At 35.9% G+C, this 14128-nt stretch overlaps 1 non-coding gene across 1 annotated transcript; it reads right to left on the bottom strand.

The window, feature by feature from the left end:
* Window positions 1-10938: 10938 nt before the first annotated feature.
* Window positions 10939-11045, bottom strand: LOC115940508 (U6 spliceosomal RNA). The gene has a single exon (XR_004075253.1). It is a non-coding gene; the product is annotated as a U6 spliceosomal RNA (small nuclear RNA).
* Between the last annotated feature and the right edge of the window lie 3083 nt (window positions 11046-14128).

Below are 14128 nucleotides of genomic sequence, written 5' to 3'. Positions count from 1 at the left end.
TAAAGAACTGACCAGTATTTTCTGGGTGTGTTTCTCTGAGTTAGGTAGGGTAGTGAAGAAAAGAAGACAAAAGTCAAAAATTATTTTTTATTTCCCTATTCAATGCTTCAACATTTCTCTCCTAAACACTATTATTTTTCAGTTAAAGTATGCTAACTACCAAAAAATGATCTCTGATATAACTCAACAAGGGTGTAATGTCCTTTGGAAAGCAAAATATAAAGAAATTGGATCTAAGGAAACCAAGCTGATTATCAAACACACTTTTAGCTACAATCCCATAATGTGCTAAATAGGTCTATGACAAAATATGTACACTCCTTTGCTATAAATATTTTTATTATGAAAATGCAGCTCGATCTTCAAAGAGCTATGTTCTGAAATTAAAAGAAAAACATACATACTAAAAATTATCATTAAAAATGCCTTAGGAATGTATCACCTTGGGAACCAACATCGCTCACTGGGACAAACATATCGCAGTTAAGTGTCACCAGACAAGTTTTCCTTCATAATGGGTACAGACAGCTATTTATTCAGTGGGGTTCCAGAAGAAACAGTCATTAGGTTTGGTCTCATATGCCTCACACTCAGGAAAGTTAAGTACTTCCATTCTGAGAGGCACATGGAAATTCGGGGTTCTGAGCAAACAGCAGATTCACATCTCTTGCCTCAGTTTCCTGTAGGATGTGCGCTCAAAAATGAGAGGAGGATACAAGGCCCATAATAATATTTTATCTCTGGCTTTGTTCTATAGAACTTTTATTATTATTAAATTCATGTTTAGCCTGACTCCAGAGTCACAGAAATGACTTTATGTTCACTTATATCTTCCAATCTAAAACTAAATTGGCAAACTATTTACAAATAATTTACCAAGGGAGTTTAATCTAAGTTTTAGGATTTTAACCTTTTAAAATTTGGTTTCATAAAGTACACCAATCCATTCATTACAAGATTATAAAATACAATGACCCTAAATATACAGGGTCGATTATAAATTTTTTTCCCCTGACTTCCAATCTGTGTACCCTGTAAATCTTACTCTAACCACCTCTGTTATCCAGTAACTTTTTTTTATTATTGTTATGTTCAGTTAGCCAGCATATAGTACATCATTAATTTTTGTTGTAGTGTTCAATGATTCATTAGTTGCGTATAACACCCAGTGCTCATCACCACAGGTGTCCTCCTTAATGCCCATCACCTGGTTACCCCATCACCCCATCCCCCTTCCTTCTGTAACCCTCAGTTTGTTTCCCAGAGTCCAGACTCTCTCATGGTTTGTCTCCCTCTCTGATTTTCCAGTAACTTTTTTTTTTTAGTTTTATTTTTTTTAGAGCTTCATTTTTTTTTTTTTAAGATTTTATTTATTTGACAGAGAGAGCACAAGCAGAGAGAGAGAGGGAGAAGCAGGCTCCCTGAGGAGCAAGGAGCCCGATGTGGGACTTGATCCCAGGACCCTGAGATCATGACCTGAGCCGAAGGCAGACGCTTAACTGACTGGGCCACCCAGGCGTCCCTTTCCAGTAACTTTTATATGCTCTCTACTACCCATGGGTTCATGGCTTTTTGGCCTTTGGGCGGGGGGGTGACAAAGCTATGCATTTGGCCTTCTGGCTTTTTGCCTTCCACTGTCTGATCCTAGTTTACTTTTAACTGTACATACCACTACTTCTACATATGTAGTAGTTCAGCTTGTCCTATTCACCAAAATGTCATTTTATTTCTTGCATCTTCACAGATCTCATGCCTTTGATCCTGAATTGTCTTCCCATCAATAATTTCTCATCTAGCGTATACCTACTCTATTATAAGGAAGGAAGGTCATATGTTCTATAATTGTACCATAATACTTTCCTTTTCTTAGCTCATCTGGTAACTATTAATGACCCTTCCTTTTTTTAAGATTTATTTAGTTATGTTAGAGAGAGAGAGCACACAAGCTGGAAGAGGGGTAGAGGGAGAGGGAGAGAATCCTCAAGTGGACTCACCTCCCAGCGCAGAGTCTGACATGGGGCTCCATCCTGAGACCCTTAGATTATGACACCAGCAGAAATCAAGAGTCAGACACTTAACCAACTGAGCCAGTGAGGTGCTCCTGGCCCTTCCTTTTATTAAGAATCTATATTTCAGGGGCCCCTGGGTGGCTCAGGCGGTTGAGCATCTGCCTTCGGCTCCAGACATGATCTCAGGGTCCTGGGATCCAGTCCTTCAGCAGGGAGCCTGCTTCTTCCTCTCCCTCTTTCACTCCCCCTGCTTGTGCATGCTCTCTCTGTCAAATAAATAAATAAGATCTAAAAAAAAAATCTATTATTCCAGTTAGAACCAGATATGTTTTACATACTATTCAGTCCTTAAAACAGTGAAATGTAAAGATGACTCTTCTCATGCTAATGCATGAAAATTTAGGCCATGAAACCCACTCAAGGTCAAAAAGCACTGGTATAGAGGAGCTTTGACATGACCCAAGAATACTTTGGCCCTAACGCTCTTTCCATATATAACACGAGGTCTCACCCCCAATCTGTGTCTTCCACTGTGATTTGTACAATTTGCTTTGTTATTAATTTATTTTATATGGGAAATCTCTCACAGCTACATTTTGATCAATCATAGGAATTTTCTAACATTCTTAATCATGGTTCTGAGAACATGGAAAGTGTTTTTAAAAATAACTGAACCATTCACTTTTAAAAAGAACATATTGAGTTGGTAAGTCTTTTTTTATTCTGCCTATTTCTCTGATGCCACCAGTAACAAAGTATAGCAATTTATCAAGGAAGAAAATAGATGGAAGAATTTATACAGAATTGGTTCTAAACCATAGGGTGATAAAAGTTCATTTCTTCCCCTTCAGGCCTCAGTTTCCTTGTTGGTAAAATGGGCTTAACTCTAAAATCATTTATACTTTCAACATTCCAAGCCAAACTCTCGGGATTACTGGACAGTTCAAATGAGGTAAAAACAAAGAGATTTTCATAGAAAATATCATAAAGACATAATGAACTAATAATTCTGATGTAGTTATAATAAATAAAAGAATAAATTCATTTGCAATATGTACTTATGAGTGGCTTGATTTATTTAGTGGCTCTAATTCTCAAAATGTGCCAGAAATTTCAAGGATTCAAATGTATTTTTATACTGAAATGCACTAAAAATGTATCCCAATCAGATTAAAAGCCAAGCAATTATTATTATATAAAGTTGTCAATTTTTTATTTTAAATATTTTAAAAATGCCTTATACTAAGTATTTATAATAGTTATTTTTTACATTTTAATTATATATGTGGCCTTTGGCACATTGACAGCGTGTTGGCTTTTAACATTTCCAAATTAAGTTTTCATAATTAGTTTTGGTTTCTGTGTTGTAGTTATTTCATAATTATTTCCTATGGAGGAAAATGTCCCAAGTCTTCTTTGAGAGCTTGACTTTCCCCTTTGATTTCTGCCTTTTGTTTATGAGAAAAAGAACTACTTACGGAAATGCGGTATTTCATATTTCAGTAATCAATCAAAAGCAATAAATACTGCACAACCAGCATCTTAAGAATGCACTTAGGTATCTTATTGATCCCCAGAACATTAAACCTCTTACCAGCGTTATGACTCTATTCTGCTCTTAGACGCATATGCTGCTCCTAGTGATGTTTTTTTTTAAGATTTTTTTATTATGTTATGTTAATCACCATACATTACATCATTAGTTTTTGATGTAGTGTTCCATGATTCATTGTTTGCATATAACACCCAGTGCTCCATTCTGTATGTGCCCTCTTTAATACCCATCACCAGGCAGGCCCAGTGATTTGATTTTATGGAGAACTGTGTTCATACAGGCAAGGGTGAAATTATACCTAATGATGAACTCTGTAAGTGCATTTTAGGAATTTTTTATTACCTTCATGGAAATTAACATACATACTATATATTTCACTTTAGGAACCTTACCACTTAAAAAAATAATTAACTTGTAATTCAGTATACACATTTACTTCTACTCTCTTTGGAAGCTGCCAAATTTAGTTAATATGAATTATCTGCAAGCAAAATAAAGTACAACAGCCAATATGGATCCTACAGAGCTATTTCAAATATTATGTATTAAATTTATGTTATTTAGATTTGATACAAGTTTACATGTAGTATTCCACTGGAAATATAAGTGTAAGTAAGGCATACTCAGTGAATTACATTTGAAATCTCTCAGTATTCAGGAGGGCAAAAGGGAGTTATAATCAGTTCTGCTATAACACTTGTTCTGAGAACATGAATTTGTTTCAGTGCAATTGTAATGTTAGGAACAATATAAGCATAACACAAATTATGTGCTGCATTTGTGCAGGATTTTTTCCATGAGAACTACTAGGTAAACTCAGAAAATTGCAGCTCACTGAACGGAACAATGCAGAAGCATATAAAACATATGCACACACCTAAAGCATATACCAGCTATGACCACAACCACATCTCGTATTACAATTTTACTTCTGATTTCAGATAGCTCACCTTCTATCACTTCACAATAACTCACAAATACAAACTCTCCCCATGCCCGTGTCCACAGCAAATTTCAGGTCTTTTACAAGGTAAAGTACCTGACTTATTGAAGTATTTATATACGTATTAACTGCCTATCTAACATGTATAAAATCGTGATATCATTCTCATTAGATCCCTATGTATTTTATGTGACAATGCCAAAACTTTTTTTAGTGCTTTTCCTTTATCTCCATTTTCTGTAAGCCCTATGGCTTTTATTCCACTATTTTGCACAATGCAATGATTTTTAGGAACACATATGTCATTTAATAGCAGACTTGAGCATATTATGAAACTATATAAATACCTTCTGATAGCATAGTGATCTGATAAAGAAAATTATAATTTTACAAAAGTATTAGTTATTATATGTATATAGTATAAATTTATGTATACAAATCCACTGATACCCTGGGTTTCAGGAAAGTAGTTATAAAATGAATGATCAGCAGGAAATGAATTATAGTAACATTTCAATCCATCTACTGTCATAACATTTTTTTATCTTCATACTCATAAACAACAAAAGGAAACATTTCATATATTGGTTTCTTTAAAAATTAATTGTTATAAGAACACCGAATATGACATCTACCCTCGTAATGAATTTTAAGCCTACATTATCACTGATGAAAGAGACAATGTTATAAGTAGATCTCTAGAGCTTATTCATCATGCTTAACTGAAATTTTATGTCTGTTGATTAGTAATTCCCCACCTTCCCCTCCCCCTAGCCCCTGGCAACCACCAAACCACTCTCTGATTCTCTTAATTTTATTATTACATATACCTCATGTAAGTAGAATCATGTACTATTTGTTTCTCTGTGACAAGGTTTCACTTAGCATAATGTCCTCGACATTCATCCATGTTGTCGCTTATGGCGGAATTTCTTTTTAAAGGCTGAAGAGTACTCCATTTTTACATATACTACATTTCTCATCCACTCATCTGTCCATGGGCATTTGTGTTGTTGCCACATTTGGTTATTGTGAATAGTGCTGCCATGAACATAGAAGTGCTAAAAGCTCTTTGAAATCCTGATTTTAATTCTTTTGGATAAATACCCAGAGGAGGGTTTGCCAAATCATATGCTAGTTCCTGTTTTAATTTTTTGCAGGATCTCCATATTGTTTATCACAGCAGCTGTACCATTTTGCAATGCCACCATCAATGAGCAAGGGTTCCAATTCTCCACGTCCTCTCCAACACTTGCTGTCTTTTGTTATATACAGAATTGGTTCTAAACTTGTTGTGATCTAAGTTTATTTTTTTCACCTCTAGTATCATGCCAAGATCTGTTTCCATGCTCTCTACTCTGTTCCATTGGTCTACTTGTCTATGGTCTTGTTTACCACAGTTTTATATGCCATGTTATATTATAGAAGCTCTGCCTTTTTGTTTCACTTCAAGAATGTCTTTGCTTTCCTAAGCCATTTACAGCTTGCTATAAATTTTAGAATTGGCTAGCTGAATTGCAAAGCAAAACATAATAAAACAAAACACCTGTTGTGATTTTTATTTTGATTGTTTTACAGTCAGTTTTCAGGGAATTTTCACCTTTTTAATACTGAACATTCCAATTCATGAACAAGGGAGGTTTTTCCTTTTTTTTTTTTATTCTTTTATCTCTCCATAAAGTTCTATTATTTCCTCTGTGATGGTTGTATACATCTTTTGTTTGATTCTCCTGTAGGTACTTGATTCTGATGCTGTTGTAAATGACTCCTTTCTTAGAAATTTCACTTTCTAAATATTCATTAATATATTTTCAATTTTTATAGAGCTATAATTCACATACCATTAAATTTACCCCTTTCAAGTGTACAATGAGTGATTTTTAGTATATTCACAAACTTGAGCAACTGTCAGCATTATACAATTCCAGAACATTTTGATCACTTCAAAAAGAAACCACATGCCCATTGACATTCACTTCCCATGGCCATCCACAACCCCTGGAAACCATTAACCTAATTTCTGCCTCCATAAATTTCTCTATTATGGATATCTTATAATTGAAATTATACGTATACTTCAGTGTTTGGCTTCTTTCACTTAGCATGTTTTAAAGATTCATCCATATTGTAGCATGTACCAGTATTTCTTCACTTTTTATGATGGAATCTTTCACTGTACGGATATACCATTTTGTCTAACCATTTACCAACATATGGATGGTTTCCAGTTTCTGGCTATTATGAGCAACAATGCCATTAACATTCATGTACAATTATTTTGTGCTTTCAATTATTTTCAGTACCTAGGAATGAAATGCTGAGCCATATTGTAACCCTACAATGAACTTTTTGAGGAATGACCAAAGCAGTTTCTACAGGAGTTGCACCATTTTACATCCCTACCAGCAATTTATGAGGGTTCCAATTTCTCCATATCCACACCAAATTTACTAATGTGCATATTTTTTTCTACCTATTGTAGTGGGTGTGAAGTGGTCTCTCTTATTTTGATTTGCATTTCCCTAAGAGTTAATGATCCTGAGGATCTTTTCATGTGCTTATTGGCTCTTTTTATATCTTCTTTAGAAAAATATTTAATCAAAGCATCCTCCTATTTTTGATTGGGTTAATTTCCTTTGTATTATTAAGTTCTAAGACTTGTTTATGAATTCTAGATCCTAGACTCTGATCAAATATACAATTTACTATTATCTCCCATTCTGTGGTTTCTATGTTCACTTTTCTCGATAGCTTACTTTGAATCAAAAATGTCTTCTATTTCAGCATAGTTAATTTATCTACTTTTTCTTTGGCTCTTTGTGGTTTGGGGGTCACATTTAAGAAACCATTGCCTAATCCAGCATAAGGAAGATCTGGGTCTTTGTTTTCTTATAAAAATATCATTTCAGTTCTTCACTTAAGTTTTTTATCCATTTTTAATTTTTTTTATTTTGATAAGACATAGAATATTTCCTTGGCAGATAATACAAAAGGTAAAGAAAAACCTTTTATAATCTCTTATTAAAAGCAGACCAATAATCTAAGAAACTGTCATTTTAATGGGGAGAAAATTAAACTTATTTTGTATTGGTATATTATTGACCTCATTATTTTTTTATTAGTATCAGAAGTAGAATTTAGTGATTCATCTGTTGCATAACACCTAGTGCTCATTATATCAAGAGCCCTCCTTAATGCCCATCAACCAAATACCCCTTTCCTCCACCCACCTCCCCACCAGCAACTCTCAGTTTGTTTCCTAGAGTTCAGCATTTCTTATGGTTTGCCTCCCTCTCAATTTTCATCTTTTATTTTTCCTTCCCTTCCCCTATGTTCACCTCTTTTGTTTCTTAAATTCCATATGAGTGAAATCATATGGTATTTGTTCATTAATTTTTGTAAATGGTGGGAGTGGCATCTCAGTTTCATATCTAGTTGTCTTTCCACCAAATTTGTTGAAAATATTATTTCCCCCCACAAAATCTTGGAACTCTGATTAAAAAAAATCAATTATGAATTTATGAGTTTACTTCTGAACTCTCAATTCTATTCCATTATATGTCTATCCTCATAACAGTGTAATAGTCTTGATTACTCCAACTCTGTGGTAACTTCTGAAAATGGAAAATCAATCTTACAACTTTGCTACTCTTTTTCAACATTGTTTTGCTTATACTGCATCACTTGAATTTCCGTATGATACTTAGGATTCACTTTTCAATTCCTGCAACAACAAAAAAGACAGCTAGAGTTTTGGTAGAAAATGTGTTGAATCAGTAGATGCATTCTGGGGATATTACCATCTTAAAATGATTAAGTCTTCCAATTCATGATTATGGGGTATCTTTCCAATTACTTAGGTCTGGAAAAGAGATTCTCCCCTAGAGCCTCCAGAAATGAATGCAGCCCAACTGTTACCTTTATTCCAGTGAGGCTCATTTTGGCTCATTTTGGACATGAAACTGTAAAGTAAGAAAAAAAATTGTATTGGGTGCCTGGGTGGCTCAGTCGTTACGCGTCTGCCTTCAGCTCAGGTCATGATCCCAGGGTCCTGGGATTGAGGTCTGCATCGGGCTCCCTGCTCCACGGGAAGCCTATTTCTCTCTCTCCTACTCCCCCTGCTTGTGTTCCTGCTCTCGCTATTTCTCTGTCAAATAAATAAAATCTTTAAAGAGAAAAAATCGTATTATAAAAGTGACTAATGTTATAATAATTTGGTCCGCAGCTATAGAAAGGTAATACACTTTCTATCCCCAGTTTGCTGAGTATATTTTTTAATCATGAAAAGTTGGATTTTGTCAAATGCTTTGTTGGCATTTGTTTTGGCATGTGTTTTCTGAATCTCTATTAATAAGGTAAATTAGATCATTGGTTCTCATATTTTGAACCAACTTTGCATTCCTGGAATAAATTCTACTTGAACATGGTCTATAATTCCTTTTAATATGTTGCTTCCTTCACTTTTCTATTATTTTGTGTAGGATTTTCTCAAAATCCTTATACTGTCATTTATGTTTCATCAACCACCACTCTTCCTTCTTGCAGGTTATGGTCTAATTTCCCTTTCATTTCATCCTGGGGAACCTCCTATATTTTGTAGGGCTGATCTACTAGCCATGAATTCTCTAGGTGTTTATCTGTCAATGTAATAATTTCTCCCACTTTTTTGATGTGTAGTTCTGTTGGATATAGAACTCTTGGTTGACTTTTTTTCTTTTCCATCACCATTCTTAGTATGTTATCCCACTGCCTTCTGACCACCATGGCTTTTGATGAGTAAATAGCTTTCAATCAGATTGAGGACCTTTGTATGTGAGGTTATGTGAGAGCTTCTCTCTAGCTGTTCTTAAGATGTGTCCATGTACGCATCTCTTTCGGTTTATCTTACTTGGAATTTGTTGAGTTTCTTGGATGTACAGATTAGTGTTTTCATATTTGAAAATATTTCAGCCATTATGTCTTTCAATATTGTTTGTTGAACTTTTCTTCATCTCTTCTTTTGGAATGTCCACTGTGCATATCTCAATACACCTGAGGGTGTCTCAGAGGTTTCTGAGACTCATTTCAATTTTCTTCATTCTTTTTTCTTTCTGTTGTTCAGACTGGATTATCTCAATTGATCTATTTTCAAGATGGCTAATAATTTCTTCTGCCCACTCAAAAAACCTGTTGATATCTACAGTTAGTATTTTTAAGACATTTAAAAAAAAGTTTTAGGTTCACAGGAAAATTGAGTGTAATATACAGATACTTCTTATGTCCCTCCTGCCCCTACACATGTATAGACTCTCCCATTATCAAATCCCTCACCAGAGTGGTACATTTGTTTTCAAGTAATGAACCTATATTAACAGACCATTATCACCCAAAGTCCATGGTTTATCTTAATGTTCACTCTTGCTGTTGGACACTCTACGAGTTTTGACAAATGTATAATGATGTGTGTCCATCATTTTAGTATCATACAGAGTATTTTCACTGCCCTAAAAATCCTCTGTGCTCTGTGTATTCATCCCAACCCCTGGCAACCACTGAAGTTTTTATTGTCTTCATAGTTTTGCCATTTACAGAATGTCATGTAGTTGAAATTATATAGTATGTAGCCTTCCTTAGGTAGGGCAGGATGGCTCTAGGAGGCTGGAGTTGAGTATTTCCTTTCTCTCATATGCAAGTCTGGGACTGACTAGGTATTTCTCTTCCTTCAGGTCAGTCAGGCTCTGGTTAAATAGTTTCTCTTGAGGGCAGGCATTGTTAAAAAGAACAATGTGTCTCTGGCAAATATCAAAAGAGTTACTTTTCCATCGCCCTGCCAAAAGCAGGAAGGCAATTTTCTGTGATGTTTATTGTATGAAACTGGTAAAGCTCCTGGAGGTAAATCCCACAAAATTTGGAGGGTAGGGTGTCACAATGAGCCTCTAACAATTACAAGTCAACTTTTCCTACCCCTGTACTTGTTCATGTGATAGTTTCCACTCATGAGTCTCTACTCTGGTGATCTTTGACTCCCAGTATTTGTCTATGTTTCTTTGATCTTGAGAATTATAGTCTTCCTTGTGTCCTGATCTCTTTTATGGATCCTAGGAGAACTGTTCATTTTTAAGTCTGTTCATTTTTTTCTCACCGGATGTTAGGACAGAATGGTGACTTCCAAGCTCCTTACACACAGAACCTGATATTTAATATTCTTACATTTTTTTTCCACTCCAGAAATTCTAAATTTTATCCATTTTCATGTGATTTCTATCTCTTCTTTAATATTCTCTTTTGGTGAGACACATGCTCATATTTTCCTTTAGTTCTTTAAACATAGTTGAACTGGCTGATTTAAACTTTTTCCATTAAGTCCAAGATATGGACTCTAGAGAAAATTGTTGGCTTTTATTTTTTCTTCCTAGAGATGGGCCATTAATTTTTTTTCCACATCTAGTTTCTGTTTTATGGAATGCTTCGCAAATCTGCAGGTTATCCTTGCACAGGGGCCATGCCAATGTTCTCTTTATCATTCCAATTTTAGTGTATGTGCTGCCAAAGCAAGTACTAGTATTTTTCTTCTTAAACTGGGCATTTAAACTAATATAATGTGGCAATTCTGGAGATTAGACTGTACTCCCTCCCCAAAGTTTGTTTTTTTGCCTGTTATTATTTTGTGTGTTTAGCGACTTTTCTGAATTCAAGACAGCTGATAGTCTTTGCCACATGTGGCCACTGAAGTCTCTCTTCAGCATCTTACAGGCCACCTAATGATTAGACAGAAATTTGCTTAAATTCCTGGAACCAAGAAATCTGCAATCTTTCCTAAGGGGCTGTGTGTGCAGGTTGGTGATACCAAAGTTCAGCAAGGTACTGTATAACTCTTATCTTCACTTCCTGTATTGGCAAAACCTTAAGCTCAGCCTGAGGTTAGAGACTAGAATATTCTTAGGGCTTTCCTACACTATGTACAATTCTGGGTATGTACAAAGCTCTATGCATGTGCATGGCCTTTTGGACTCTGAGAAAGATACTGTAGCTTTTCAAAGCATTGCATATACATCTTGTTACTTGGATTTTACTTTCAAGCTTTTGGATTAGCCTATTGTTTACTTCAACTTTTAGCTTCTACTATAGGCAACTGCAATGTTAAGTATTTGCCTTTTATTGTTTTCAAGACTCATCCCCATAAAAGGCTGTTAATACTATGTGAACTCTCAATCAGGTCAAATAAAGACAGTATTAAGAGTAAGATCTTCCGTGGACCAACCAGACAGGGAAAATAATGACAACTTTCTGGGAATGGGGCTTGGATGGAGCTCCAAGCTTACTCCTGTCCCCAGGTTGCTGGTTTTAAGAGTTACCTCAGAAAAAGGAGTGGAGGGTCATTATACTTTTTTTTTTTAATTTTATTTATTTATTTGACAGAGAGAGACACAGCGAGAGAGGGAACACAAGCAGGGGGAGTGGGAGAGGGAGAAGTAGGCTTCCTGCCGAGCAGAGAGCCCGATGCGGGGCTTGATCCCAGGATCCTGGAACCATGACCTGAGCCGAAGGCAGATGCTTAACGGCTGAGCCACCCAGGTGCCCTGGGTCATTATACTTAACAAGATTCAGTCACTGTTTTTTTTTTAAGATTTATTTATTTGAGAGAGAGAGAGAGAGAGCGTGCACACACATGAGCGGGCAGAGTGAGAGGGAGAGAGAGAATCTCAAGCAGACTCCATGCTGAGCATGGAACCTGACGCGGAACTCGATCTTGTGACCCTGAGATCATGACCTGAGCCAAAACCAAAAGTCTAGTCATTGTTTTTCAATAAACACTACCTGGATTGCTGAAGACCTTTGCTTAATTTCCAGAGTTTGGAAAAAAATTTGATGCTGAGAATGTTTTCCATGTTCTCATTGCTTTTATGGAGAAGAGGATTTATGGAAGGGCCTAATCTGCAATTTTCGCTCAAGTCACTACCTAATTTTACTATACTGATTTTTTTAAGTCCAGAAACCTTGCTAAGGCTTTTAAACTCAGGTTGTTTTTTGAAGATTATTTTGTTTTTACAGGAATACAATGCTACAATCCACAAATAAAGATGTTTGCTATTCTCTTTCCAATTCTATAATTTCATTTTTTTTTTCAGCCTATTGCACTGATTAGTACTTCTAGTATCATGATGAAGAGGGGTAGTGATAATAGTCATCTTCCTTGTATTCCCCATCTCAGTCAAAATGCTATCAGTTTTGCCATAATCATTCAGATAAAAATATTCTCATCCCAGTTTACTAAAAAATTTTACCCTGAATAAATTTTATTAAATTGTAACTGTTATCTTTTGAGATAATCATATAGTTTCCTTAAATTATTAATGTTGTGCATTACGAAGTATTTAAAGCATATCAAAAACCATGGATGTATGGTTTTAAGATAGCCAGCTATAGCATATGATAAAGTCAGCAGGCAGAGATAACAATACTTTACCATTTTCAAAGAACGAATATCTGGATACATTTAATTCCCACAACCTGCTTGGGTAACACTGAAACAATGATCCAATTTAATGAAGTTCTCTCCTGTCAACCCTATTAGATGGATGGGGCTGAATAATTACTGACTTTTTATTATTATTATTATTATGTTATGTTAATCACATTACATCATTAGTTTTTGATGTAGTGTTCCATGATTCATTGTTTGCGTATAACACTCAGTGCTCCATGCAGAATGTGCCCTCTTTAATACCCATCACCAGGCTAACCCATCCTCCCACCCCCCTCTCCTCTAGAACCCTCAGTTGTCAAGTTCTAGCTTGGCCCTATGTTTTAAAACCTTTGTGAATAAAAATAACATTAAAATATTCAAATAAGCTCCAGTGACTTGTATATCCCAGGGTTAAAGAGCATATACACTGTTAACAGAATGCCTGGGTGTGAATTCCAGATCTTTCAGTTAATGGCTGTGACTCTGGGCATAGCTCCTCCATGTACCTTGGTTTCCTTCTCTATTAAAATACCAACAGTTTCCTCCCAGAACTTTTTTTTTTGATATTATTTATTTATGGGGAGAGAGTGCGCGCAGGTGAGCGAGCGCACAAGCAGGGGGAGGACCAGAGGAAAAGAAACAGTCTCCCGCTGAGTGCGGAGCCCAAAGTGGGGCTTGATCCCATGACCATGAGATCACGACCTGAGCCAAAGTCAGATGCTTAACCAACCAGACACTTAACCAACGGAGCCACCCAGGCAGCCCCTCACAGAACTCTTGAAGGATTATGTATGTTAAGTTTATCAAGTGCTTGGAAAAGATCCTATTAATAGAAAATGTTACAAGAGTGTCAGTTAATATTATGTATTTCCTGTCTACTTTAAGAGTGCTGCCTAATATGTGGATAGGTTCTATCCTTGATATTACTACCCATTTCTATAGCCAATATAAACCTGCAGTCTTATCTAATTAAGAGGTAGGGCGCCTGGGTGGCTCAGTTGGTTAAGCGACTGCCTTCGGCTCAGGTCATGATCCTGGAGTCCCGGGATCGAGTCCCGCATCGGGCTCCCTGCTCGGCAGGGAGTCTGCTTCTCCCTCTGACCCTCCTCCCTCTCATGCTCTCTGTCTCTCATTCTCTCTGTCTCAAATAAATAAATAAAATCTTTAAAAAAAAA

The sequence above is a fragment of the Leptonychotes weddellii genome, chromosome X, assembly GCF_054177405.1.
Source record: "Leptonychotes weddellii isolate Sample4059 chromosome X, ASM5417740v2, whole genome shotgun sequence".
In the NCBI taxonomy this organism is placed as follows: domain Eukaryota; kingdom Metazoa; phylum Chordata; class Mammalia; order Carnivora; family Phocidae; genus Leptonychotes; species Leptonychotes weddellii.
The sequence above is the reverse complement of the archived record's forward strand: the minus strand, read 5'-3'. Positions and strand labels throughout refer to the sequence as shown.